At 43.1% G+C, this 25,731-nt stretch overlaps 1 pseudogene; it reads right to left on the bottom strand.

Moving 5' to 3' along the window:
* Positions 1 to 25,731, bottom strand: part of LOC146548240 (NACHT, LRR and PYD domains-containing protein 12-like) — a 233,326-nt pseudogene that overhangs the window by 173,284 nt on the left and 34,311 nt on the right.

Genomic DNA, 25,731 nt, shown 5'->3' with positions numbered 1-25,731 from the left:
TGGGTATGATGTGCTCGTTGGTATCCACAGTTTCTCCAGCACACGGGAGGATTCCCATCATAGTGAGCCTTTTGACACGGAGTGATAAAGAACCTTATCAGAGTTTTCCATCCGAACTCCCTCCAGCTTTTGGTACTCCTCCATTGCCATTCCCACATCTGAGTCCATTCATCCCTAGAAATACGCATCCCTCCCTCCTTTTCCCATAACATCTTCACATAATCAGTTGAGTGTGGAAGCTTATTTATAAGAAAATTATACCAAAAAGAAATGAGTCTTGTATCAACATCCCCACTGTACGCCTGTCTAAATAAAGTTACCAGTTCCACATTAGTGTTTGACATCAGACCGATTGTTGTCTTTATATAGTGTCTTATTTGCAAGTATCGAAAAAAATCCTGTTTTACTAGATTGTGTCTCTGTTTCAGCATGTCAAAACTAATAAGATTCCCATCCTTTATCAAACTATCAAATGTAGATAACCCTTTAGCCGGCTAACTTTTGAAACGTGAGTCCAATTTATTCGGGGCAAAGTCAGAATCATATGCATACCATTTGAATAAAGCCAAATCCTGTTCAAGTTTGAATACTTTCACTACTTTTCTCCATATATTAAGTGTGCACGACACCCAGGGATTGTGAACCTTGTCAATATATTTTCGAATATTCGAATCCATCAGGACAGCTTGTATTGGGGAGGAAAACATATTCTCCTCTATAGTCTTCCAGTGTACTTGGTAGCTTGTATCACACCAATTAACCACCGTCTTCAACTGAACAGCCCGATAATAATTTTTTAGTAACCCCCATCCTCCCACCTTCTTATGTAATTGTAAAGTTTTAAAACAAACCCTCGGCCGCTTCCCCCCCCATATAAACCGCGTTATTATTTTATCCCATTCATTGAAACGACTTGGATCAATGGATATTGGTAGTGTTTGGAATAAATATAATATTCTTGGCAAAATGTTCATTTTAATAGATTCAACTCGTGAGTGTAAGGAAAGAAAGGGGATCATGTTCCATCGCCTAATATCACCCACTATTCTCCTTTGTAGAGAACGAAAATTCTCCTCAGATAGTTTAGTTAAATCCTTGGGAATAACAACTCCTAGATATTTCAATGATTGTGCTTGCCAATTCATTGGATATTGAACAACCATGTGAGCTGGGGGGTTGTAGTTATAACTGAGAATTTGAGTTTTAGACATATTAATTTTATATCCAGAGAGTTTCCCAAATTTTTGACACAGATTCATCAGCGAAGGCAAGGAGTTAGTGGGCTGATCTAAGCAGATCAATATGTCGTCCGCATAACAAGCAAGCTTGTGTTCCTGTCCTGCAATAGTGATCCCCTTAATGTCTTTATTTTGTCTAATTGATTGTGCCAAGGGTTCTAAGTACAATGCAAACAGGAGCGGGGACCAAGCACAGCCTTGTTTATTTCCTCTCTGCAGAACGAAGCTATTTGAGAGAGAACCATTAACTTTAATTCTTGCGGTGGGGTTAGTGTATAATGCCCTCACTGTATCAACAATTCCCTTATGTAAGCCGAATTTATCCAAGACTTTATATAGAAAGTCCCAATTTACCGAATCAAAGGCTTTTTCTGCATCAATACTCATAAGCATGGCTGTACTCTTAGATGTCTGTATCTGATGTATTACATGAAGAGTTCTACGTATATTATCCTGAGTCTGTCGTCGTCTTATAAACCCCGTTTGATCATTGCTGATCAAGTCAGGTAAAAATTCTTCCATTCTCCTGGCCATTATCGAGGTAAACAATCTATAATCTATGTTAAGGAAAGAAATAGGTCTATATGAGCCACACTCCATTTTGTCTTTCCCTTCTTTCGGAATAGCCGAAATAATTGCCTCCTTCCAACTCGGTGGAATTTGCGCTGTTTTTAACACACAGTTAAAAGTAGTAAGTAGTGTAGGGATCAAGTCCTGTTTGAATTCCCGATACCACTCCGCGGTGTAACCATCGGAGCCTGGTGACTTATTTGATTTCAGCCTATTGATGGCATTCATAAGTTCAGCTTCCGTCACCTCCGCTATCATCGTTTTATTTTGTTCCTCGTTAAAGCTTGGTAGGCATAAAGGGTTCAGGAAATTGTCCATTTCGTGTTCAGCCCCCCCTGGGACTCCCGCATATAATGTTTTATAGAATGATTCAAAGGCATTCTGTATCTTGCAAGGATGAGTCATTATATTCCCCGTCTCTGGGTGTTTGATTTTAGTTACAGTATTCTCCGCTATCTTCTTCTTAAGTTTCCATGCTAAAATTTTCATTGATTGCGATCCTCCATCATAATGTTTCTGTTTCAAATATAACAATTTTCTCTTTATCGTTTGTATACTCTGCGTATTTATTTCATTTCTAATCATTGTTAATTTCTGCAAGGTGCCCACTGAAGGCTTATGTTTGTGCTCACTTTCTAATTGTTTTTGAATCGCTTGTAAATCTTCCATTTTTTTCTCTCTTGCTTTTTTTTGGAAGGAGGCAAATGCTATAATCTTCCCCCTCATAACAGCTTTTAATGCGTCCCATAGTATCGGGGGTAACACCTCCCCGTTATCATTAATTTCAAGGTAGTCTTTGAGCTCTGCCTTTATCACTTTCCTAAATTCCACATCTTTAAGCAGGGATGGATTCAATCTCCAAATTGAAATTTTGGGGTGTACAGCGGTGCGTGATCACTTATATCTATCAAGCCCATCTCACATGTTAAGATTTTATCCCTATCTCTTCCAAACATTAAAAAATAATCTATCCTCGTGTAGAGTGAGTGTGGGGCTGAAAAATGAGAGTAATCCCTCCTTGTAGGAAAGCGATTTCTCCATACATCAATTAAACCCACCTCATCGAACAGTGCTGAGATTCTTTTATATAATATACTCGATCCCGGCTTCTTTCTTTTAGAGCTGTCTAGATCCGGCTGTAGGCGTATATTCAGATCACCGCCGCAAATTAAAGGGCCTTGCTGCTCCTCTCTCAGCACACACACCGTCCTGTTTACCATCACCAGCTCCACCTGCAGAGAGAAGGAGGAAGAGCAGAGGAGATAAACGAGTGTTTCCAGAGACTCTTCATCAGCTGTCAGTCAGTGATGCAGCACATCCAGTATAAAGAGCAGCAGGGACGTCAGTGCTGGGACTGTACTAGGACTCATTGTTGCTTCACTTTTTCTAATCTTTGGATTTTTATTGAAGTTGCTGAAAATGTTTTTCCCTCCTAGTTTGAGTTTGGACTTTCATTCATTAGAAGAACCTTGGTGTGTCCACTCTGAGCTCTGTAGGAACCCCAACAACAAGCCCAACAATCCAGATGGACGGTTCCAGCTGTTAACTGGAGGAATTCCATCCAAACATCTGCTCTCACTAAATTCTTCCTCACCTACAGACTGTGTTCTTCACTGCTTTAAACTTGGAAATCAATGCAGTCATTGGTCTGCGTGCTGCTTTGTTCAGAGAGCTGATTGGCTGTTGACAGTGTTTGATCAGAGCGTGTCAGCCGTTACTATGGTGACCATAAAGGTGAGAAACAGGAAGTGTTTGTGTCCAATCCTGAAGCCTGTCACCGTTCTCCTCTCACAGCTTCACTGAGAAGCTGCAGCTTTACAGGAAACACTGGATCTTTGTTTCATACTGACTGTGTTTAGTACAATACTGCTGACAGCACCACCCACTCACTCCATCACTCTACTGACCCCAGAGTCTCCAGTCTGTAGTCTGGACTCTGCTGAAGATCAGACAGCTGCTTCACATCTGGATCCTTCAGGTTGTTGAAGTACAGGTCCAGCTCTCTCAGATGGGAGGGGTTGGACTTCAGTGCTGCTGCCAGATAATCACAGCTGATCTTTGACAAACCACAGTTCTTCAATCTGTATAAAGAATGAAAGATGTAAGTTTATTAGACAAAGTGCTTGAAATCATTCAGTGTTTCATCATCTGTTCAGAGCTGAAGAAGGTTCAGAATGTAGAAGTTTAGAAAATGGAAACTCCAAACAGCTGAAGCCAACAGGAAGCAGCTTCAAACAGGAAACTGTGCAGAGTTTCAGACTATATGTCCTGATGCAGCCAGTTGGATTTTGGAGATTTGAATCTCTGTTCTGTGACTAAGTCCTTGAATCATTTCTTCCAGTTGGTCCAACACAAGGGCGCAGATTTGTTTTAGTTATTAGTTCACAGAGGCTGTTAAAATTATACGTCTAACATTAAAATGTTGGTGAGACAATAATTTCATCCTAATGGTGCTGACATATTCATAGGTTAATTTTTGCGACAAAATGTCATGAGGTAGTCATTATTTTGCAAATATCCACCTTGTAGTGCAGTTTGCACAAATTGTTTTAAAAATGCACTCACCCTACAAACATTACTGATCAGTCAAGATCTGCACAAACTGACAGAAACACTGAAGCAGCTCCACATTTTATTCTTATTGTCATGTTTGTCCTATTTGTCAGGTGACAGAAGAACCAACACAAAGCTCAGAGAGCAATGGTGACACAAGATCACAGGTGGAATTGGATGATGACTTGTTGGTTCATGACTGTATTTGAAGCACATGTGTGACTGCATGTATGTGGAATGTCTCACTGTTATTCATCAGGTGACAGAGGCAGCTCTGCCATGTTCTTTTTTTTTTTTTTTCTTTTTTTTTTTTGGCCTGTCCCGTTTGGCTCTTTTGCCATCAGAATTATTGTCTAAAGGCAAACAAAGATGCCCAACGGATTTACTTTACCAAACTGACCATCCCAGCCTTGCCATAATGGTCCATTTGATTCACCTTTTATTGTTTATTTTATTTTCACTTACTGAATACGGGACAGACTTGACTGGGGGAAAGAAGGGGAGAAAGAAAGAGGGAAAGAGAAACAGCTGAGAAGAGGGACGGGGGAGAAGGGCAAAAAACAAAAACCAACAGAACGGGCAGAGAAAAAAAAATGCATATATCAATCACCTGGATCACCTGCTGAGAAAGAAAAAAGAAAGCAAGCAGAAGAGAACAAGAGTAATAGAATAAACAACATCACAATGATATATGGGAATATGACAGTAAATACTAAATATTAAACATTATTGTGCAGCACATAAGATCAACAGAACACAGTGTGCTTTGAGGTAGGAGCCAAAAAGGGTGTAGTTTGTGGGTGTGATCACCCGTGTGTACACCTGTGAGCATGGACGCGCTTGTTTTTTGTTTTTTAAAAGGTTCCTTCATGTAATAATCTGCTAGAGGGTGTGGGGGGGCCACAGCCACGTCCTCCAGGGCGTGAAGCAGGTGTGGAGGAGATCAAAACTCCAGACATCCAGAGGCCCCCAGAACACAAGAGACCAAGGAAGACCAACAGAGGGGCAGCCGCGCCACTGTCCCAGAAAGAGCTGAGGAGAGTCCCAGATGAGGGCTCACTCAGCAGCCGCGGAGCAGAAGCCAGGGGGAGTTGCAGTGACGCGCCCGTGAGCTCCGCCGGCAGCCAGCTGCGCCTGAGTGACCGAGCCCCAGGCCGAGAGGCTGAGGGCACCCCACCTCCGAAGTGGCCCGAGCGAGCCCCAGGCTCCAGGCCCCGATAAGCGGCCGCCAAGGAGTGAGCCGGCGTGTACCTGGACGCCCATCCCCGGACACAAAGAACCACCAACGCACCGATGTCTGAGGGAGTCCACCACTGGCAGGGGAAGTGGTGGTGGGGGGAGATAGGCCTCCAAACCTTGGAGGGCCTGAGATGTCCCCAGAGAGGTGGCGCCTGACACCCAACCTGACATATAGACACAGACATACAGGCACACACAGATACAAACATCCATTCCCACCCTCATGCTCTCATATGCACTTACTCCACACTCAACCAACGTGGAGACAGACATAAAGAGACGCTGTACACACGATCACACTCCCCAAGCGTACTCTACAAACCGGGTCTAGGTGCCCCCGCCCCTGGAGGGGGGAACTGCACCCAGACCCAGGTGGTGTTTCCCTTTTCCCTGCGGTGGGGGGAGGCAGACCGCCCCGACTCCGCAGCAGCAGGGAGGCTCCACACTCCAGACCGCAGTCGGACGGCCAACTCCTCCTCCTAGTCCTAGCCCCCCTGCTCCAGCAGGTCACAGAGAACGGGGGTGAGAGAAGACTCCAAACCTCCCTCCACCCGCTCATTGTAATGTTGATGCATGTGTGTTCTAAGGTGCATTTAAAACCCAGGAGGGCTTGGAGCTACCTGCCAGAGAGCAGCAGGTAAGCGCATGGTCCCTCCTGCTAGCCCTCAATGTCTACATGTATTTAAAATTGAGAGGTGGGCAACGATGCCAGGGGTGGGGTGTACACCCTGATGGTACTTTGGACTCCGTGTATCGTGCTCTGCCATGTTGTAGCTCAGAGGTGAAGAGGCGAGGTCACAGGTGACTGACTGATGATTTGGTGCTATAGATTAACTAGTATTTATTATCATGACAATTGTTAGGCTGCTGCTGTAAATTGATTCATTAGTGTATGTTTGACAAAGAATCTGAATTGACATGTCTCACTTTTTATATGGCACGAATCAATGTGTTATTTTATCAGGTGACAATATGTCCTAGTGCAGTCAGAGGGGAGGAGCCAGGGCCAAAGGTGAGGCACATCAAGCACAGAATAATAATTGTAATCTGAGGATAAAACGCAGGTACTGAGGCTGAAAGAAGCCTCAGTGCTCTCAGAAGACTAAAAACATGGGTAAGGTCAACAGTGACTCAAATGAGATTAAACAATGCTGCTGTGTGCCCACCAGGAGAGACTGGACAGTATAGATGCAAAACCAATATGCCAGCAGTTTATCTCAGTTAATGAGAGGAGCAGGCCTGTGTGTGGCTGCTTCACATAGTGGACGTTGAGTTGTTGTGTGGGACGCCAGTAGTCCATGTCTGTTGCTGTAACAGTAGTTCATGTTTAGAATAAAAAAATCTCAGCTCACTGATTTGATCGGAGCAATAGTGCCTAAAATGTTGCATAATTTTGCTGAGAGATCTTTTACTTTGTGGTAATCTTAGGCGAGTAGTTTTATGGACAAAAACCAGCAGGTCATTCAGTGTTCCCTTAGTGCCAAAATATAACAGATGTTGGTGTTATAACTGAAGTAATGTTGTTAAGTCCTTAAAGTCATATTCTTTTATTGTCATGACTCTATTTTTATTTTTGTATGATACCTGAGTTATATGGAATATGGCTGAAGTAAACTAAAGCCTAAAATACTTTAGTCAGTCATTTGTTTAATAGTAATTTAACATTATATAATTCACATATAAAACTATGAATTGTGATTTTAAATGGTTTAAAAGCACGTAGAATAGCATATGTAGGCAAGTATATTTCTCCTCTTTTTATTAAGAAGCCAAAACAAAAAGGGAAAAAAAAAGAAACAGGGCAGAGTTCGGTGGTTGAATTATTCGTCCCCACCAATGGCAAAACCAAATCTACGCCTTTGGTCCAACAAGACAGACTAAGTATTGGACATGTGTTGTGGCTCCATCAGGGGAGCTTCTAAATGTGATGTGATGGCCCCTCTGGGTCTGTCAGGTCACAGCACTGAAGAGAGCTCAAACTGGGCACACAGTTGTTCCAGTCTGGACCAAAGACTCTATACTGGGACTGAGGGACTGCTTTGACTGCACCCACTGGGACTTTTTAAAGGCTCATGTTCTCACTTAGATCATCGATTTCTACTGACATTTCTTTCTGGGAAAAATGGGGATTACTTTGGAAACAGGAAGTATTTTCCCCAATAAGCAGCCCTGGATTAGTAAATCACTCCAACATGTTCTCAGGCAGAACAAGCTGTCTTGTTATGAGGGAGAGAAGAAAAAGATTGAGGCACAGAAACCTGTTGAAAGAGAGATAAAGCAGCTAAAATCAGGTGTAAAAGTAAAGCAGAGGATGAGCTGAATAAAGGACACTCAAGGCTGGCTTGGAAAGGAATGAAGTCCATGGTGGGGATGCAGAACAAGGAGCAAAGATGAATGTGATGCTGAATCAGCAGAAGACTTGGACTCATTTGATTCCAGCTTTGATATCATTGATTTCAATGAAGAGCTTTGTGATTGTAGCAAAGGGCTGGTAGCTCTGAGAGTCCCACTGATGAGGTGTTTGTGTGGAAATCTCTTAGTGGGACCAAAGAGAGAAAAAGCCCTGGTCCTGATGCTGTGGGAGGGAAATGATTGAAGTGTGCTGTGAGGAACTGACTGGGAGATTTTCACACATTTTCTAGTCCTCCTTGGAACAACAGGAAGTTCCCAGCATATGGAAACAAAGGTTAAGTGTCCTATGGCACTCAGTGATGATGGTGCTGTGGCCCCACCACCTCCACCTCTTTGTAAAGGAACTAACTGTAATCTGAAGCTTCAAATGGAACTAAGACTTCCTCCACTAGGTGGCAGTGTCTGATGAGAAAGTGTTAGTGGAGCTGGCCTGGAGTCAGAAACAGGAAGATGCAGGATTTGGGCTGAAATGGGCAAAAGTGGTTAGCACTAGTGCCTTAGAGCAAGAAGGTTGTAGGTTGAAGCTTGTTGGTCAGCTGGGCCTTTCTGTGGAGGTTGGATGTTCTCCCACAGTCCAATGAAATGCTGCTTAGGTTCATTGGTGCTTCTACATTGGCTGTAGGTGTGGATGTGAGGGAGTGCTTCTCTGTCGCTCTCTGTTGGCCCTGTGATGGACTGCTCACCTGTGCAGGTGGACCACGCCTCTTGCCCTATGACAGCTAGGGCACAGGCTGCAGCCCTGTGAGCCTAAGCTGAATAAACAGTTAGCAAAAATGATCCATAGATGGCCTGAAATCCCCCAGTTAGCAGTTTGGTAGATAGCTATGACATGCTAATCCCATCCAGCAGCTGTATTCTACCTGTAAGCTGATCCCTGCTGAGCCAAAGCACTTTTTCATATACAAATTACAACCTTTAATAGAAACCTATTGGTCAGCATCTTATTAGCCTGCTGTTAGCTTCATTCCACAGAAAACTGAGAGAAACTAACAGAGTTGATAAAGAATAAAGAGAAATGTGCTGATTTAAAGCCTTTGAAGTGCTTCAGATGATCTCTGTCCACTTCTGTCCACTCATTCATTCATGTAAGCTTTCTAATGCAGCTTTGATCTTCACAGTCTGCTTGATGAAACTCATTCTAACCCTGAATGTCAGAGTGTTCCTCCTTCTCTTTCCCATCATTCATGCTGGCAGTGGAGGAGATTTGGATGTTGGACTGTGTTTTGGATGATGTGTGTATGTTTGTGTTGGACTGCTGTCTGTAAAGCAAACGCACATTTTGCTTTGGATTTCAGTGTCACACAGACTTTAAGGTGCAATGAAGAGTTTGAGAGTTTCACAGTGAATTTTCCAGTGGAGGATTTTTCTTCTTCTTTGAAGGTTTGAAATGTGAACATTGTTCTGCTGCAGTCAATGGACTAAACCAGAGAAGAAGAAAACAGACTTTACCATGAAGATCCTCAGTGTGGATCAGTATAATAGCAGCCTGATGTCTGCAGTTTAGTGTCAGCACAACTTTCACATCATATTCATCTCAGCACAACTAAAACATGCTGACTGACCTCAGAGTTTCAAGTTTACATCCTGGACTCTCCAGGAAACCACACAGATGCTTCACTCCTGGATCCTGCAGGTTGTTTTTGTTAGTTGATAACCAGTAGTATTCATTACTCAGGTCCAGATTTCTCAGATGGGAGGGGTTGGACTTCAGTGCTGCTGCCAGATAATCACAGCTGATCTCTGACAAACCACAGCCCCTCAATCTGTATAAAGAATGAAAGATGTAAGTTTATTAGACAAAGTGCTTGAAATCATTCAGTGTTTCATCATCTGTTCAGAGCTGAAGAAGGTTCAGAATGTAGAAGTTTAGAAAATGGAAACTCCAAACAGCTGAAGCCAACAGGAAGCAGCTTCAAACAAACACAACAAGAGAAAAAACTCTGAATGTTTCACATTAAAGTCGTACATTTCTCATAAAAACAGGACAAAGACTTGAAAAAGTCGTGTTTTTCCTTCCAGGAACCACATGGCTTCACTTTTAAAGGTGAAGTGTGACAGAAATGGACATATTGAAATCAATGATATCAAAGCTGGAATCAAATGAGTCCAAGTCTTCTGCTGATTCAGCATCACATTCATCTTTGCTCCTTGTTCTGCATCCCCACCATAAATATAAAGAGGCAAAACTTACATTTTCCAAAATCCTCTTTAAGCTTCGACAATAAAGGAAGATAGTTTTATACAAGTCTTTGTGGTTTTCTTGTCACCCAGATGCCCGAGTACTTAAACTTGTTATAGCTGGGTTTAAAATTGGCTAAAATACACAAAACTCCCCAGTTGTCGTACAGATAGACTTTGCCTCGCTCTTCCCAAAATTCACTTTATATCCAGAAATTGTCCCAAATTCCTTAAGTATGCATTAAGGTGACCTTGAGGCTCTTAAAGGCGCATATAAATAAAACGTATTATTATTATTATTATTGTAAGTCTATCCAAAAGTTTGCGGAGGCTGTTCGATGGGTTGGAAATAAATAAAATCCTGTCGTCAGCATAAAGAGAGACTTCATGTTCGATACCCCCTCGATGTTTTCCCTCAACACCAACACATTGTCTCAGAGCAACAGCTAGCGGTTCAATGGCAAAAAGGAGACAGAGGGCATCCCTGTCCTGGGGAGCAGATTATTGTTAGTCTGGACGGCTGTTAGAGGGGAGCAATACAATACTTTTATCCAAGATACAAAATTAAAGCCACATTTTTTAAGCGTATAAAAAAAAATCCCATCTCACCCGATCCAACGCCTTTTCTGCGTCAAGCCAAATTACAGTTTCCAATGTAACACCTTTAACATGGGTATAAATGATATTTAATAGAGCTCTAATGTTCAAAAAAGAGTGCCTAATAAAGCCCGTCTGGTGAAATAATGGAGGACAAATACTTGTGTAAGCGACGGGCCAACACTTGAGCCAGGATCTTGGTGTCTGTGTTGAACAAAGATATTAAACGACATGAACGACAATCTAAATGGTCTTTTTCCTGTTTTACAATTAAACACATCACTGCTTGATGCATTGTTGGAGGCAACGACTGTGAGAGGAAGGATTCTTCAAAAGTTGATTTTAACAGTGAATTCAGTCGGTCAGAAAACTTTATGAAAAAATCAGATGGATACCCGTCGGGGCAGCAGATTTTCCAGACTGCATGCTCCGTACGGCCGTTTCAATTCCAACATTAGAGACAGGTTCCTCCAGACTAGCGATCGCATCTCCTCCCAAGGAGGGAATATCAAACACCTTATTGAAATCATTGTGGATCTCAAGGATAGTTTGGTTGTCTGTAGACCTTATTCCCTGGTCATTGTAGATCTCAAGGATAGTTGGTTAGCTGTTCTTAGTCGTAGCTGGTGAGCTGATAACTCGCCTGTTTTTTCTCCATGTTCATAAGCGTAGCTGCAACTTTGACTCAGCCTGTTTTGTAGATATGAGATTGTATTCAGTTTGTCATTGTAACCGCTGTGTATATAATACAGGCTCAGGAGAGTGGCTGCACACAGCATGTAGTTTAGTGTCACGGTCGCAGTAGCTGACCGTATGGAGAGTGTGTGGAGGACTCAGGCGCAGACACTGGTGCAGCCATGAAACTGAGTTTTGAACGAAAAGCGAGCCTTTATTTCGGCTGAAGACATCAAACAAGGCAGAATCACAGTGAAGAGAACTAAACTGGGGAACTAATACTATAATAAATCATGAAGACACAGAAAGCTATGGCTAAGAATACAAAAGACTGGGCATGAAAATATGGAGGGTGGGAACACAGACGATGCGACACAGAGACTAAATACACATGAGGGATGATCAAGTTCCAAACATTAAAACTGTCAAACCTGCAGGGGGGATTGGCTGTTCCAAACCTGAAATATTATTTCTGGGCAGCTCAGATGAGACCCCTGACTGTATGGGTGCGGGATTTGTCTGAAACTCAGTGGCTAAACATTGAGAAGACAATGTGCGAAAGATCATTGGAATCCCTGCTTTGTTCTAACATTTCAATTAAAAATGTGCATATGGGGGAACGGACGAGGGTCACACTAAAGATTTGGCGTAGAATCAAACAATCATTTGGTCTTCCAAAAGAAATTTCAATGTTATCAAGCCTCTCCTCCCTGCAGGGTTTTTCTCCTATTGTGGAAGACTCTGGCTTCAGAGCATGGTCACATAGCGGGCTTCATCAACTTTGTCATGTTGTGAGGAATGGGCACCTGAGCTCATTTGAACAGTTGAGGTCAGTTTTGGCTTCCTTCTTCTGACTTTTTTAGATTTCTGCAGCTAAGAAGCTTTTTGACAAAACATAAAGAATGGAGGCAAGTTTTGGAGCCCTCACCCATTGAGGAAATATTTCTAAAAACATTTCAAAGTAATTCCTCCCCAAAATTAATCAGTCATTTTTATAACGCATTTATGAGTTTCAATACAAATGCAACTTTGGATATTAAGGCAAGGTGGGAAGCTGAGACTGGCACTCAAATCTCAGAGGACACCTGGGAAGAGGTGTTCGGTGAAGCCCATCTGGTGACTAATTCTGGGCTGTGGAGAGAATTTAAATGGAAGGTGGTCATGAGATATTTTAGAACCCCAGAGATAATTGCCAAAATGAAGCCTACAAATCCTGACACCTGCTGGCGAAATTGTGGTACTTCTTTAGGAACCCACTCACATATATTCTGGTCATGCCCAAAAATCTGCTCACTTTGGAATGACATATTTAAAGTTCTCAGTACAGTTTTCCAACAACCATTAACAAAGACCAACAGTTAGCCATTTTAGGAGTCTTACCAAAGGGTTTTGCGGGAAACAATAAAACGTATCTCTTAAGAATCTTACAGCAGCACTAAAGTGTATCACTATTAAATGGCTGAATCTTGACCCACCTTCATATAATATGTGGATTGATAAAGCAAGAGAAATTTACCAGATGGAGGAAATAACATCTGCTCTGCGGATTCAGAGAGAATTGTTTACTGAGCGTTGGCGACCCATACATGCTTTACTGTTTCAATAATTTAGCATAGGTCTCTTTCGTTTTGTCCATTTACGGCTAAGTTTGTCACAAGTTATTTAATATTACATAAAGTTTTTGTTTTGTTTTGTTTTTGTTATGTTGTTGTCTGTTTGTTTGCTTGCTTGCTTGGGTTTTGTTTTGTGCTTCCTAATTGCAGTTCTTATTTTAATCTACATTTCTGCATTGCAGTTCCTGTAACTGTCCTACTTGTGAACATCGACAAGCACAAGTTGCAATGTTGTAAATTATAATAAAAATTGAGTATAAAAAAAGGAACATTAAAGTCGTACATTTCTCATAAAAACAGGACAAAGACTTGAAAAAGTCGTGTTTTTCCTTCCAGGAACCACATGGCTTCACTTTTAAAGGTGAAGTGTGACAGAAATGGACATATTTGAAGTCCAACACCTTTTTCCAGTCACATTATTAAAGCAGACAAACTACAAGCTCATTTTGACAAACTGAGGCTCAAACTGAGCCACAGCTGAACCAGCATCCCTGTACAGCAGACACTTACAGCGCTTGGCTGCTTCCATTGGACCCTCTGCACAGAGCTTCAGTTTCCTCTTCTGGTCCCAAAGTGCAGAACAACAAGGTTTCAAACAGCTTCGTTCCAGCAGCATCAGCCACAGACATGCATAGAGAATCCTTTGGTTGTGTTGTGTGTTTGCATATCTGCTGTGTTGCTTTGTGAGGATGGATCATCTCCTGCAGCTCCAGATAAACAAGCTGGACCTGAACCTGGTAGCTTCACTTAGAAGACACTTGTGACGGGAACGTGTGAGAAGTTTTGTGCAGACAAGTTTGGATTTGGAGTGTGGGACGAGCTCTCCACAGTCTTTGTGGAGATCCACATTCTGCATACTGCCTGTGAGAAGCTGCAGACATTTGTCCTCCAAATCCACTGAGCAGCTGCTCGTGGTGGTATTAGCTTGTTGTGCATTCAAGGAGGGAACATCAGCGCTGCATCGTGGGAACAACACCGCAGGAACAAAGACACAGCACGGCCGATGAAGGACGAGGACAAAGGAAAGGTGAGTGAGAAGACCCTGGTGGTGTGGACGGACCTGCAGGGGCTCCAAGACTGAGGAGCAGAGACGTCCATGTACCAGCTGAGGATGCTGCAGTGATCCAGGGAGCTCGGTCCAATCTGAGGCCGTGTGAACTACGTGGACCACAGTTTCTTCACAGACTTCAGCCACGTGAACATCTGGAGATCCAACAGTGCACGAGCTGTGAGCCATCAGCTGTTTCTCTCATCAGCTGCTGTAATGAGAGCTGCTGGAATCATCTCGAGCAGCAGGAAATCACTGATGTTGTTTCTAAACAAAGATATGGGACTGAGCTCCGCTGAGCTCCTTCTACTTTCATCCAGATAGAAACTGCTACAGTCTGCTGATTATTGCTTTGCCTCCATCACACGAGCTCTTTATCCTGTTCTTCACTCTCATTGGTTCTTTGTCTGCTTGTTTTTACAACAGTAGTCTTCTGATTGGTCAAAGGAGACAATCAGCTGTGACTAAATGTAGCTCCTACAGCAGTGATGGGAATAACTACTGAAGCTAATCCAGTATCAAAGCTCAGGAATCAGCAGCTCCCACCTCGTTTTCTTTCAACAACTATTTTTAGCTGCTGTGTTTTTGTGTTTCTGCAGACCTCAGACATCCTGCTGCTCTGGACAACTTTTTCATTCTTTTGTATCATTATTTTGCTTTTCTTTTATTATTATGTTATATGTATTAATATGTGAAACACTTATTCTTTGTGTTTTTGCTTTGCTCCTGTCAAACTGCTTTAATAAAATCTGCTGCAGTCTAAACTGTGGACGTTCCCTTTTTAACCCTTTGTGAAACAATAAAGGTTTAAATCTGAGTATTCATCTATGTTAGTGTTTAATGGGTCTAATAGGTTGCTTTGGCCTTTCCCAGTAATATCTTCCCTTGCAGTCTGTGGTCCAGGCTTCTAAAACCATCCCAGGTTAACAAGAACTACAATCTAGAGGAGAGCTGCCATAACAGGTGTGACTGATGAGATCTGACCTGCAAGGTTACTCAGGTTTGTTTGTATCAGGACAAGCAGGGAAGCCGCCTGGACGTCAAAGTAGTTAGAGCTGGGCGAGTGTCCTCACCCACATCGGCTTCACAACTCTGCATCATCTACTGAGTAAGACTCAGAGCATCAGAGATTAGAAGGTCTACAAAGAGCTGAACCAGACTTCCTGTATAAAGGTTTTAGTTCCACAGATCGACAGTGTCAGCACAACTAAAACGTGGAGACTGACCTCAGAGTTTCAATTTGATGTTGTGGATTCTCCAGAAGAACACACAGCTGCTTCACTCCTGAATCCTGAAGCTTGTGGTAGCTCAGCTCCACCTCTCTGGGATACGAAGGGTTGAGCTTCAGCACTGCTTCCAGATAATCACAGCTGATCTCTGACAAATCACAGCGCTCCAATCTGTATAGAGAATGAAAGATGTAAGTTTATTAGACAAAGTGCTTGAAATCATTCAGTGTTTCATCATCTGTTCAGAGCTGAAGAAGGTTCAGAATGTAGAAGTTTAGAAAATGGAAACTCCAAACAGCTGAAGCCAACAGGAAGCAGCTTCAAACAAACACAACAAGAGAAAAAACTCTGAATGTTTCACATTAAAGTCGCACATTTCTAACAAGAGTGTTTTAAAGACAGCGTCACTGATGATCATCTTCTGCCCAGTAAAACTTTGGTTTTCCACATGTGAGTGTTAATGATGCACAAAGACTGTGAGTGCAAAGAGGGAGCGAGGAGGATGACAGAGAGATGGTACAGGAGCATCAAGAACCCGGCGAGGAAATGAGCAGAAGGACTTTGGAGCCTGTTGGACTGAAGCTTTCACAGAGACGTGTTTGACTGGACACCACCAGGACAGACTTTTAATCCCAGGATTTGGATGAGCTTTCTGTCTTTATGGTCACAAATGATGCTGTAACTCTGTGACTGTCCTGGAACTGTCAGCAGTGTGGTTACGTCCTTTTGACCTGAGTTTCCACAGCTCTTATAACAGCAGTGTACATTCAGACTGAGACACGCTTCAGTCTGTATGGACCTGTTTCTGTAGCTGCCACCATCATTCTACGGTCGTGTCCAAATTCATGGGCTGCATCCTCCCGAGGACCCGGCCTTTGCGGTCTACGTGGGCTGGGTCCTCAGAAGGTCGGGTAGGCTGGAAATAAACGGCTGGGGAAATTGGACGGTCTAGCCTTCTGATTAGCGTCACCGCTGTCTCGGTGGAGTTTAATAAACTCAGCCGTCTGCTCCTTGCTATCTAAAATATAACAGGACACTGGCGTAAATTCTCGACCGTCTCACACTTCTGTTTAATCAGTTTTCTGTTTGACGTTTAGTCAGCTCTGTAAAGACCAAGGAGGAACCCACCTGGGGGATTAATAAAGTTTTATTTTATCTAATCTAATAACTTTAATCTCAGCCAAACCGATTTACTCACGAACAAATAAAACACTGAAAAAAGCCAAACAATAACATTTTGAGGTTGTCTAAGTGACTTATATATCACGTTTAACCTGAGTAGCGAAAGTCCGCGGTGATCTGAAAATGATGTGCCGGGAGTTGTGCCGTTCTCGGCGGCTTCAGTGCCCCTCGAGCTCCCGGCGAGCTATCGAGCTGGTGGGTAGCAGACGTCTCCGAAAACGTCGAAGCACTTTTGCAAATATGCGGTATCTTGATAAACCGAGCAGATATTTGATGTTTACACAGCTACTTTCTCGCCTGAAAATATGTTAAAAGTTTATTTTGTGACCGAAAAAGATTAGTATGAGTAATTTTAAAAATTAGTAGCGGCCGCCATTGTTGGAAACTGGAGTTTGGCTGGGCCGCGCTATGAATTCTGGGATATGGTAGGCCACGAAGGACACACCCGACCCATCCTTCAAATTCGGGGAAAAGGAGGACGCATTTGTTGGCTGCATTCGGAGGAGTCTACGAATTTGGACAGCCTTCGACGTGTCGCTGTGACGTAATCGGTCTACAAATGCGGCCTCAGGAGGATGCAGCCCATGAATTTGGACACGACCTACATGTTTGTACATCAGCTTATCAAATCCTGTCTGCTGTCTTCATTTATTACTCTTCACCTGCTTCACTGTCACTGTGTGGGTGGAGCTGTCTGAGCCCTGCCCACACAGACACAGCTCCTCTCTGGACAAAACTTCTGCTTCATCTCCGCCTCTTTTCTTCATCCTCCACCTCTCTTTTCTCTTCTTCGGTGTTCTGCAGCCACAGAGCCTCACAGCCATTAGCACGCCCATACCTGAGCAGCTAGTATTACCCAGCATGCCGTGCAGCAGTGTCAGTTTGTAAATGTGCAAGAATTCCTGCTCCAAACTGTTTCACAGAGTGCTGTGTGCCGTGACCTTTGACCTGCTAAAGACAGTCAGCTGTGGATTATTCATTGTTGTGTCTGATACTTAGAACTGTGAGGAAGAAGCTACACAGTTAATCAGGGTCCCCTCTCTCTGATTCAGGAAAGGTGGGCAGGCCGCGTGTGGGCCGCGGGCCATACGTTGAGTATCACTGTTTGAAATGTGAACATTGTTCTGCTGCAGTCAATGGACTAAACCAGAGAAGAAGAAAACAGACTTTACCATGAAGATCCTCAGTGTGGATCAGTATAATATCAGCCTGATGTCTGCAGTTTAGTGTCAGCACAACTTTCACATCATATTCATCTCAGCACAACTAAAACATGCTGACTGACCTCAGAGTTTCAAATCGACATCGTGGATTCTCCAGCAAATCACACAGATGCTTCACTCCTGAACCCTTCAGGTTGCTGTAGGTTCCACTCAGGTCCACCTCTGTGGGATACGAGGGGTTGGACTTCAGTGCTGCTGCCAGATAATCAAGGCCAATATCTGACAAACCACAGTCCATCAATCTGTATAAAGAATGAAAGATGTAAGTTTATTAGACAAAGTGCTTGAAATCATTCAGTGTTTCATCATCTGTTCAGAGCTGAAGAAGGTTCAGAATGTAGAAGTTTAGAAAATGGAAACTCCAAACAGCTGAAGCCAACAGGAAGCAGCTTCAAACAAACACAACAAGAGAAAAAACTCTGAATGTTTCACATTAAAGTCGTACATTTCTCATAAAAACAGGACAAAGACTTGAAAAAGTCGTGTTTTTCCTTCCAGGAACCACATGGCTTCACTTTTAAAGGTGAAGTGTGACAGAAATGGACATATTTGAAGTCCAACACCTTTTTCCAGTCACATTATTAAAGCAGACAAACTACAAGCTCATTTTCATTCCAACAAGTCATCTTCTGACCTGGACTAACAACACTGGTCTCTATGTGCAGCTGGCTGTGAGACCAGTGCTCAGGGAGCGTCTACAAAGTGCAACACTGAAAGAACATCACACACTCATTTGCTTCCAGCACTTTCACACAAACATCTACTGTCATTATTGTCACCAAACTCTGTGGATCCTTTATTGCAAATTCAAATGGGATCAAATGGTCAGACAAAAGAGGGTTATGAGGAAATATGATGAAATGTTGTGTATTAGCAGCAAGTTATTGAATCATTTTCCTCAGAAACCAAACAAAATGATTGACAAACATGTTTTTACAAACTCAGTGTTGGACTTGGATCAGCAGGATAAGCTGATGTTTAAAGGCATTTGAGTCTCGCTGTATGAGAGTCCAGTTCTTACTCAATATTTATGGATGATGTTCTTTAGTGTTGCACTTTGTAGACGCTCCCTGAGCCTCACAGCCAGCTGCACATGGACCAGCTGACATTACCCAGCATTAGAGGCGGCTGTAAAAAATTCATGTTCCCATTTAAATGGTTTTAATTTGAATAAAACGATGTTGATTCATTCAATCCTGAATCGATGTTTAATATAAATGTATTTTGCCAGAATCTCAGGTTAAAGCTCACAAACTATTTCAACAAGCAGCAAACAGCTAAAACAGTAAATGAGAGCAGCTAAACACACAAAGATGGAAACACAGAGCGTGGATCGTTCACTCGACGGCGCGTACACGGACACGCCGTCGGGGCTGAAAGTGGACAGCTCACAGATCCTGAAGCTGCAGGTTTCATCTGTCTCCAACCAAAACTGAGTGAAGCAGCAGCAAAAGAAGATCCAAACTCTGCTTCACGTTTGATCAATATGCTCATGAATTCTCTCTGACTTTGGCTGTTCCTGCCTGCACAGCTCTCTCTCTCTCAGTGTACTCCAAGAACAGCTTCAAACATCTGTTTCTGCATCATTCACTGTTTATTAGCCACCAGTCTGCTGTTGTGTTCAGTGCTGTCGGCCTCTGACAGTAAAGCCTCATTTCTGCTGTTCCATGGAAACTTTTTAAAATGATGACAGATTACAAACTCTCAGCTGTGTCTGTAATCAAACCTCTGTAACTTTGCTTCACTTCAGCAGCATCAGCTCATGTTCACATGTTGCTTCATGGTTTGCTTCAGTTTTTGATCGACTGCAGAATATTTTGAAGGTTATCGGCTATAAAAAGCCAGAAGAGGAAAATCTGCTTCATGTGTTTCTGTTTGATCCTCAGTGACTTTGACACAAAGGCCTCTGCTGTGATGATCACACCTCTGATCAAGTCTCACAGTGTCACAACTGATAAATGATCAGAGTTAGAATATTTCTGACTGTCTGCTGTGTGCCGTGACCTTTGACCTGCTAAAGACAGTCAGCTGTGGATTATTCATTGTTGTGTCTGATACTTAGAACTGTGAGGAAGAAGCTACACAGTTAATCAGGGTCCCCTCTCTCTGAATCAGGAAAGGTGGGCAGGCCGCGTGTGGGCCGCGGGCCATACGTTGAGTATCACTGTTTGAAATGTGAACATTGTTCTGCTGCAGTCAATGGACTAAACCAGAGAAGAAGAAAACAGACTTTACCATGAAGATCCTCAGTGTGGATCAGTATAATATCAGCCTGATGTCTGCAGTTTAGTGTCAGCACAACTTTCACATCATATTCATCTCAGCACAACTAAAACATGCTGACTGACCTCAGAGTTTCAAGTTTACATCCTGGACTCTCCAGGAAACCACACAGATGCTTCACTCCTGGATCCTGCAGCTTGTTGTTGTAGAACAGGTCCAGCTCTCTCAGATGGGAGGGGTTGGACTTCAGTGCTGCTGCCAGATAATCACAGCTGATCTCTGACAAACCACAGCTCCACAATCTGTATAAAGAATGAAAGATGTAAGTTTATTAGACAAAGTGCTTGAAATCATTCAGTGTTTCATCATCTGTTCAGAGCTGAAGAAGGTTCAGAATGTAGAAGTTTAGAAAATGGAAACTCCAAACAGCTGAAGCCAACAGGAAGCAGCTTCAAACAAACACAACAAGAGAAAAAACTCTGAATGTTTCACATTAAAGTCGTACATTTCTCATAAAAACAGGACAAAGACTTGAAAAAGTCGTGTTTTTCCTTCCAGGAACCACATGGCTTCACTTTTAAAGGTGAAGTGTGACAGAAATGGACATATTTGAAGTCCAACACCTTTTTCCAGTCACATTATTAAAGCAGACAAACTACAAGCTCATTTTCATTCCAACAAGTCATCTTCTGACCTGGACTAACAACACTGGTCTCTATGTGCAGCTGGCTGTGAGACCAGTGCTCAGGGAGCGTCTACAAAGTGCAACACTGAAAGAACATCACACACTCATTTGCTTCCAGCACTTTCACACAAACATCTACTGTCATTATTGTCACCAAACTCTGTGGATCCTTTATTGCAAATTCAAATGGGATCAAATGGTCAGACAAAAGAGGGTTATGAGGAAATATGATGAAATGTTGTGTATTAGCAGCAAGTTATTGAATCATTTTCCTCAGAAACCAAACAAAATGATTGACAAACATGTTTTTACAAACTCAGTGTTGGACTTGGATCAGCAGGATAAGCTGATGTTTAAAGGCATTCGAGTCTCGCTGTATGAGAGTCCAGTTCTTACTCAATATTTATGGATGATGTTCTTTAGTGTTGCACTTTGTAGACGCTCCCTGAGCCTCACAGCCAGCTGCACATGGACCAGCTGACATTACCCAGCATTAGAGGCGGCTGTAAAAAATTCATGTTCCCATTTAAATGGTTTTAATTTGAATAAAACGATGTTGATTCATTCAATCCTGAATCGATGTTTAATATAAATGTATTTTGCCAGAATCTCAGGTTAAAGCTCACAAACTATTTCAACAAGCAGCAAACAGATAAAACAGTAAATGAGAGCAGCTAAACACACAAAGATGGAAACACAGAGCGTGGATCGTTCACTCGACGGCACGTACACGGACACGCCGTCGGGGCTGAAAGTGGACAGCTCACAGATCCTGAAGCTGCAGGTTTCATCTGTCTCCAACCAAAACTGAGTGAAGCAGCAGCAAAAGAAGATCCAAACTCTGCTTCACGTTTGATCAATATGCTCATGAATTCTCTCTGACTTTGGCTGTTCCTGCCTGCACAGCTCTCTCTCTCTCAGTGTACTCCAAGAACAGCTTCAAACATCTGTTTCTGCATCATTCACTGTTTATTAGCCACCAGTCTGCTGTTGTGTTCAGTGCTGTCGGCCTCTGACAGTAAAGCCTCATTTCTGCTGTTCCATGGAAACTTTTTAAAATGATGACAGATTACAAACTCTCAGCTGTGTCTGTAATCAAACCTCTGTAACTTTGCTTCACTTCAGCAGCATCAGCTCATGTTCACATGTTGCTTCATGGTTTGCTTCAGTTTTTGATCGACTGCAGAATATTTTGAAGGTTATCTGCTATAAAAAGCCAGAAGAGGAAAATCTGCTTCATGTGTTTCTGTTTGATCCTCAGTGACTTTGACACAAAGGCCTCTGCTGTGATGATCACACCTCTGATCAAGTCTCACAGTGTCACAACTGATAAATGATCAGAGTTAGAATATTTCTGACTGTCTGCTGTGTGCCGTGACCTTTGACCTGCTAAAGACAGTCAGCTGTGGATTATTCATTGTTGTGTCTGATACTTAGAACTGTGAGGAAGAAGCTACACAGTTAATCAGGGTCCCCTCTCTCTGAATCAGGAAAGGTGGGCAGGCCGCGTGTGGGCCGCGGGCCATACGTTGAGTATCACTGTTTGAAATGTGAACATTGTTCTGCTGCAGTCAATGGACTAAACCAGAGAAGAAGAAAACAGACTTTACCATGAAGATCCTCAGTGTGGATCAGTATAATATCAGCTTGATGTCTGCAGTTTAGTGTCAGCACAACTTTCACATCATATTCATCTCAGCACAACTAAAACATGCTGACTGACCTCAGAGTTTCAAGTTTACATCCTGGACTCTCCAGGAAACCACACAGATGCTTCACTCCTGGATCCTGCAGGTTGTTCTTAGTTGAAGAAGAGAAGGAGTCATTACTCAGGTCCAGCTCTCTCAGATGGGAGGGGTTGGACTTCAGTGCTGCTGCCAGATAATCACAGCTGATCTCTGACAAACCACAGCTCTTCAATCTGTATAAAGAATGAAAGATGTAAGTTTATTAGACAAAGTGCTTGAAATCATTCAGTGTTTCATCATCTGTTCAGAGCTGAAGAAGGTTCAGAATGTAGAAGTTTAGAAAATGGAAACTCCAAACAGCTGAAGCCAACAGGAAGCAGCTTCAAACAAACACAACAAGAGAAAAAACTCTGAATGTTTCACATTAAAGTCGTACATTTCTCATAAAAACAGGACAAAGACTTGAAAAAGTCGTGTTTTTCCTTCCAGGAACCACATGGCTTCACTTTTAAAGGTGAAGTGTGACAGAAATGGACATATTTGAAGTCCAACACCTTTTTCCAGTCACATTATTAAAGCAGACAAACTACAAGCTCATTTTCATTCCAACAAGTCATCTTCTGACCTGGACTAACAACACTGGTCTCTATGTGCAGCTGGCTGTGAGACCAGTGCTCAGGGAGCGTCTACAAAGTGCAACACTGAAAGAACATCACACACTCATTTGCTTCCAGCACTTTCACACAAACATCTACTGTCATTATTGTCACCAAACTCTGTGGATCCTTTATTGCAAATTCAAATGGGATCAAATGGTCAGACAAAAGAGGGTTATGAGGAAATATGATGAAATGTTGTGTATTAGCAGCAAGTTATTGAATCATTTTCCTCAGAAACCAAACAAAATGATTGACAAACATGTTTTTACAAACTCAGTGTTGGACTTGGATCAGCAGGATAAGCTGATGTTTAAAGGCATTTGAGTCTCGCTGTATGAGAGTCCAGTTCTTACTCAATATTTATGGATGATGTTCTTTCAGTGTTGCACTTTGTTTGGCACAAAATGAAATTATTTGGCCTCTCAGATGCTTTTAGAGATTCCCAAATGACTGATGATGACATCTCTGGGGTCTGATTGATAGAAAAAAAATCTCTTTGAGACCTTTTGTAACTGACAAACTCTTCATCTGCTAACAACACTGAGTTGAATCTCCATGGCTGATAGTTGGAGCAGGCATCAGGAATACACATTGAAAAAACAAGAGGAGAAATCACCAGAGTGAAGTCATGTACATCTACGCTGTATGTTAATAAATGTGCCTGTGTGAGATTTGGGACACAGCTTTGACTAAGAACTCTCTTTTTGTTCGTACTTTCTGGCTTCAAAAATATCGAGATATATATCGTATATCGCCATCCAGCTAAAGAATATCGAGATATGAACTTTGGGTCATATCGCCCAGTCGTAATATTGCAATAGGTTGTCCGTTAAACTCAAGCGGGGCTTGGGCCCTGGCACGGCGTAGCCACACAATCCTGGTAGTAGTGACGCTCAGCTATGACGGCGTGCGGGTCACCAGCTGGCTTTCTCAGGATAGGGCTCCTGTGTGAGCGGTCGACAATAACGTCTTTATCCATACCCAGCACTTCACGTAGTAGCACGGATACGGCCGTGGAGGAGCTCGAGTCCAGGCCCTCTGGGATCCCTATGATGTGGATGTTAGCTCTCCGCTTCCTGCCTTCATCACATTTATCCTTCAGGTCAGACAGCTCCTCCTTCATACTCTCTACTGTAGACTGCAGGGTGGTCACCTCATCGCTCCACATTGACAGCCCATCCTCAGCTTCTTTCACTGTAACCTTTACTCCATCAACTTCGCCGCACGTCGCCGCCATGCTGTTAGCGATCTCATTTCTCAGTCCTTGCACGTCAGCCCTTATATTGTCAAAATCTTCTTTCAATGCATTTCTGACTTCTTCTTTTAACAGCGTACTAATGTCCTCTTTAATGGATTGAAGAAGCTCCAGTTTTAGAGCAGTAGGATCCACATCACGCGCGTCTGTTGAGTCTGCTCTTCAGCGGCCGTAGAGCTGGACGCTGCCCTTTGGCCATCATCGATACTCTCGCCCGAGATCGCACCGGGGCTAAAATATTCACCTGCTCAGCTGTTTTTGATCAGTTTGAGCCTGTGTGGTTTGATCAGGTGGAGGAACGATGTGATGCTATAAAGACATCATCTTGTCCAAATGATGTTGTTCCAACACGTGTTTAAAAAGATTTTAAAGGTTGTCGGTTCCGACATCTTAGCGATTTTTAACAGCAGTCTTAGTTCAGGTGTTGTACAGCCTGTTTTAAACATGCTGTTGTACAGCCTGTACTAAAAACCTGATCTGGATCCTCTGTCTGCTCAAACTTCAGGCCTATTTCAAAGCTTCCCTTCCTGTCGAAGATTTTGTAAAAGATTATATTTGTTCAGCTGCAATCTGTTGTAAAGGTTTCAGTCTGGTTTTAAAGCTCTTCACAGCACTGAAACTGCACTTTGGAAAGTTCTTAATGATCTTTTATCAGCCACTGATCAGGAGACTCAGCTGTGCTTTTGGATCTGACCGCTGCCTTGACCACAGCATCTTGACCTCACCATTGGAGCATGGCGGCATCAAGGGCGCTCTATTAGACTGGTTCAGCTCTTTTATTAAATCGCATCCAGATTCAACGACCTCCACCACACCTCTCACCCCCCTTTCCTCCTCCCTGAAACTCAGAATACACACTCAGGATGTGAGCCAACAGAAGCCCAGGAAAGCCCCCGGACCAGATGGCGTCTCACCCTCCTGCCTCAAAACCTGTGCTGAACAGCTTGCTCCCATCTTTACTCGCATCTTCAACAGATCCCTGGAGCTGTGTGAAGTTCCCTCCTGCTTCAAACGCTCCACCATCATCCCTGTTCCCAAGAAACCCACCATCACAGGACTGAATGACTACAGACCTGTCGCCTTGACGTCTGTGGTCATGAAATCCTTCGAACGACTGGTGTTAGCCCATCTGAAAGACATTACAGGCCACCAGCTGGACCCTCTGCAGTTTGCCTACCGGGCAAACAGGTCGGTGGATGATGCAGTGAACATGGGGCTGCATTACATCCTGTAACACCTTGACCGCCCGGGAACTTATGCCAGGGTCCTGTTTGTGGACTTTAGTTCGGCTTTTAACACCATTGTGCCTGAACTTCTCTCCTCCAAACTCTCCCAGCTCAGCGTGTCACCAGCTACCTGTCAGTGGATCACCAGCTTCCTGACAGACAGAAAGCAACAAGTGAGGCTGGGGGAGATCACCTCTGAAACCCGGTCCCTCAGTATTGGTGCCCTTCAAGGATGTGT

The sequence above is a fragment of the Mchenga conophoros genome, linkage group LG23 (genome assembly GCF_057382185.1).
Source record: "Mchenga conophoros isolate Kocher_MC1m ecotype Shallow Benthic linkage group LG23, M_conophoros_male_GT1.1, whole genome shotgun sequence".
NCBI lineage: Eukaryota > Metazoa > Chordata > Actinopteri > Cichliformes > Cichlidae > Mchenga > Mchenga conophoros.
Note: the sequence above shows the minus strand (reverse complement) of the source record. Positions and strands in the feature narration are given on the sequence as shown.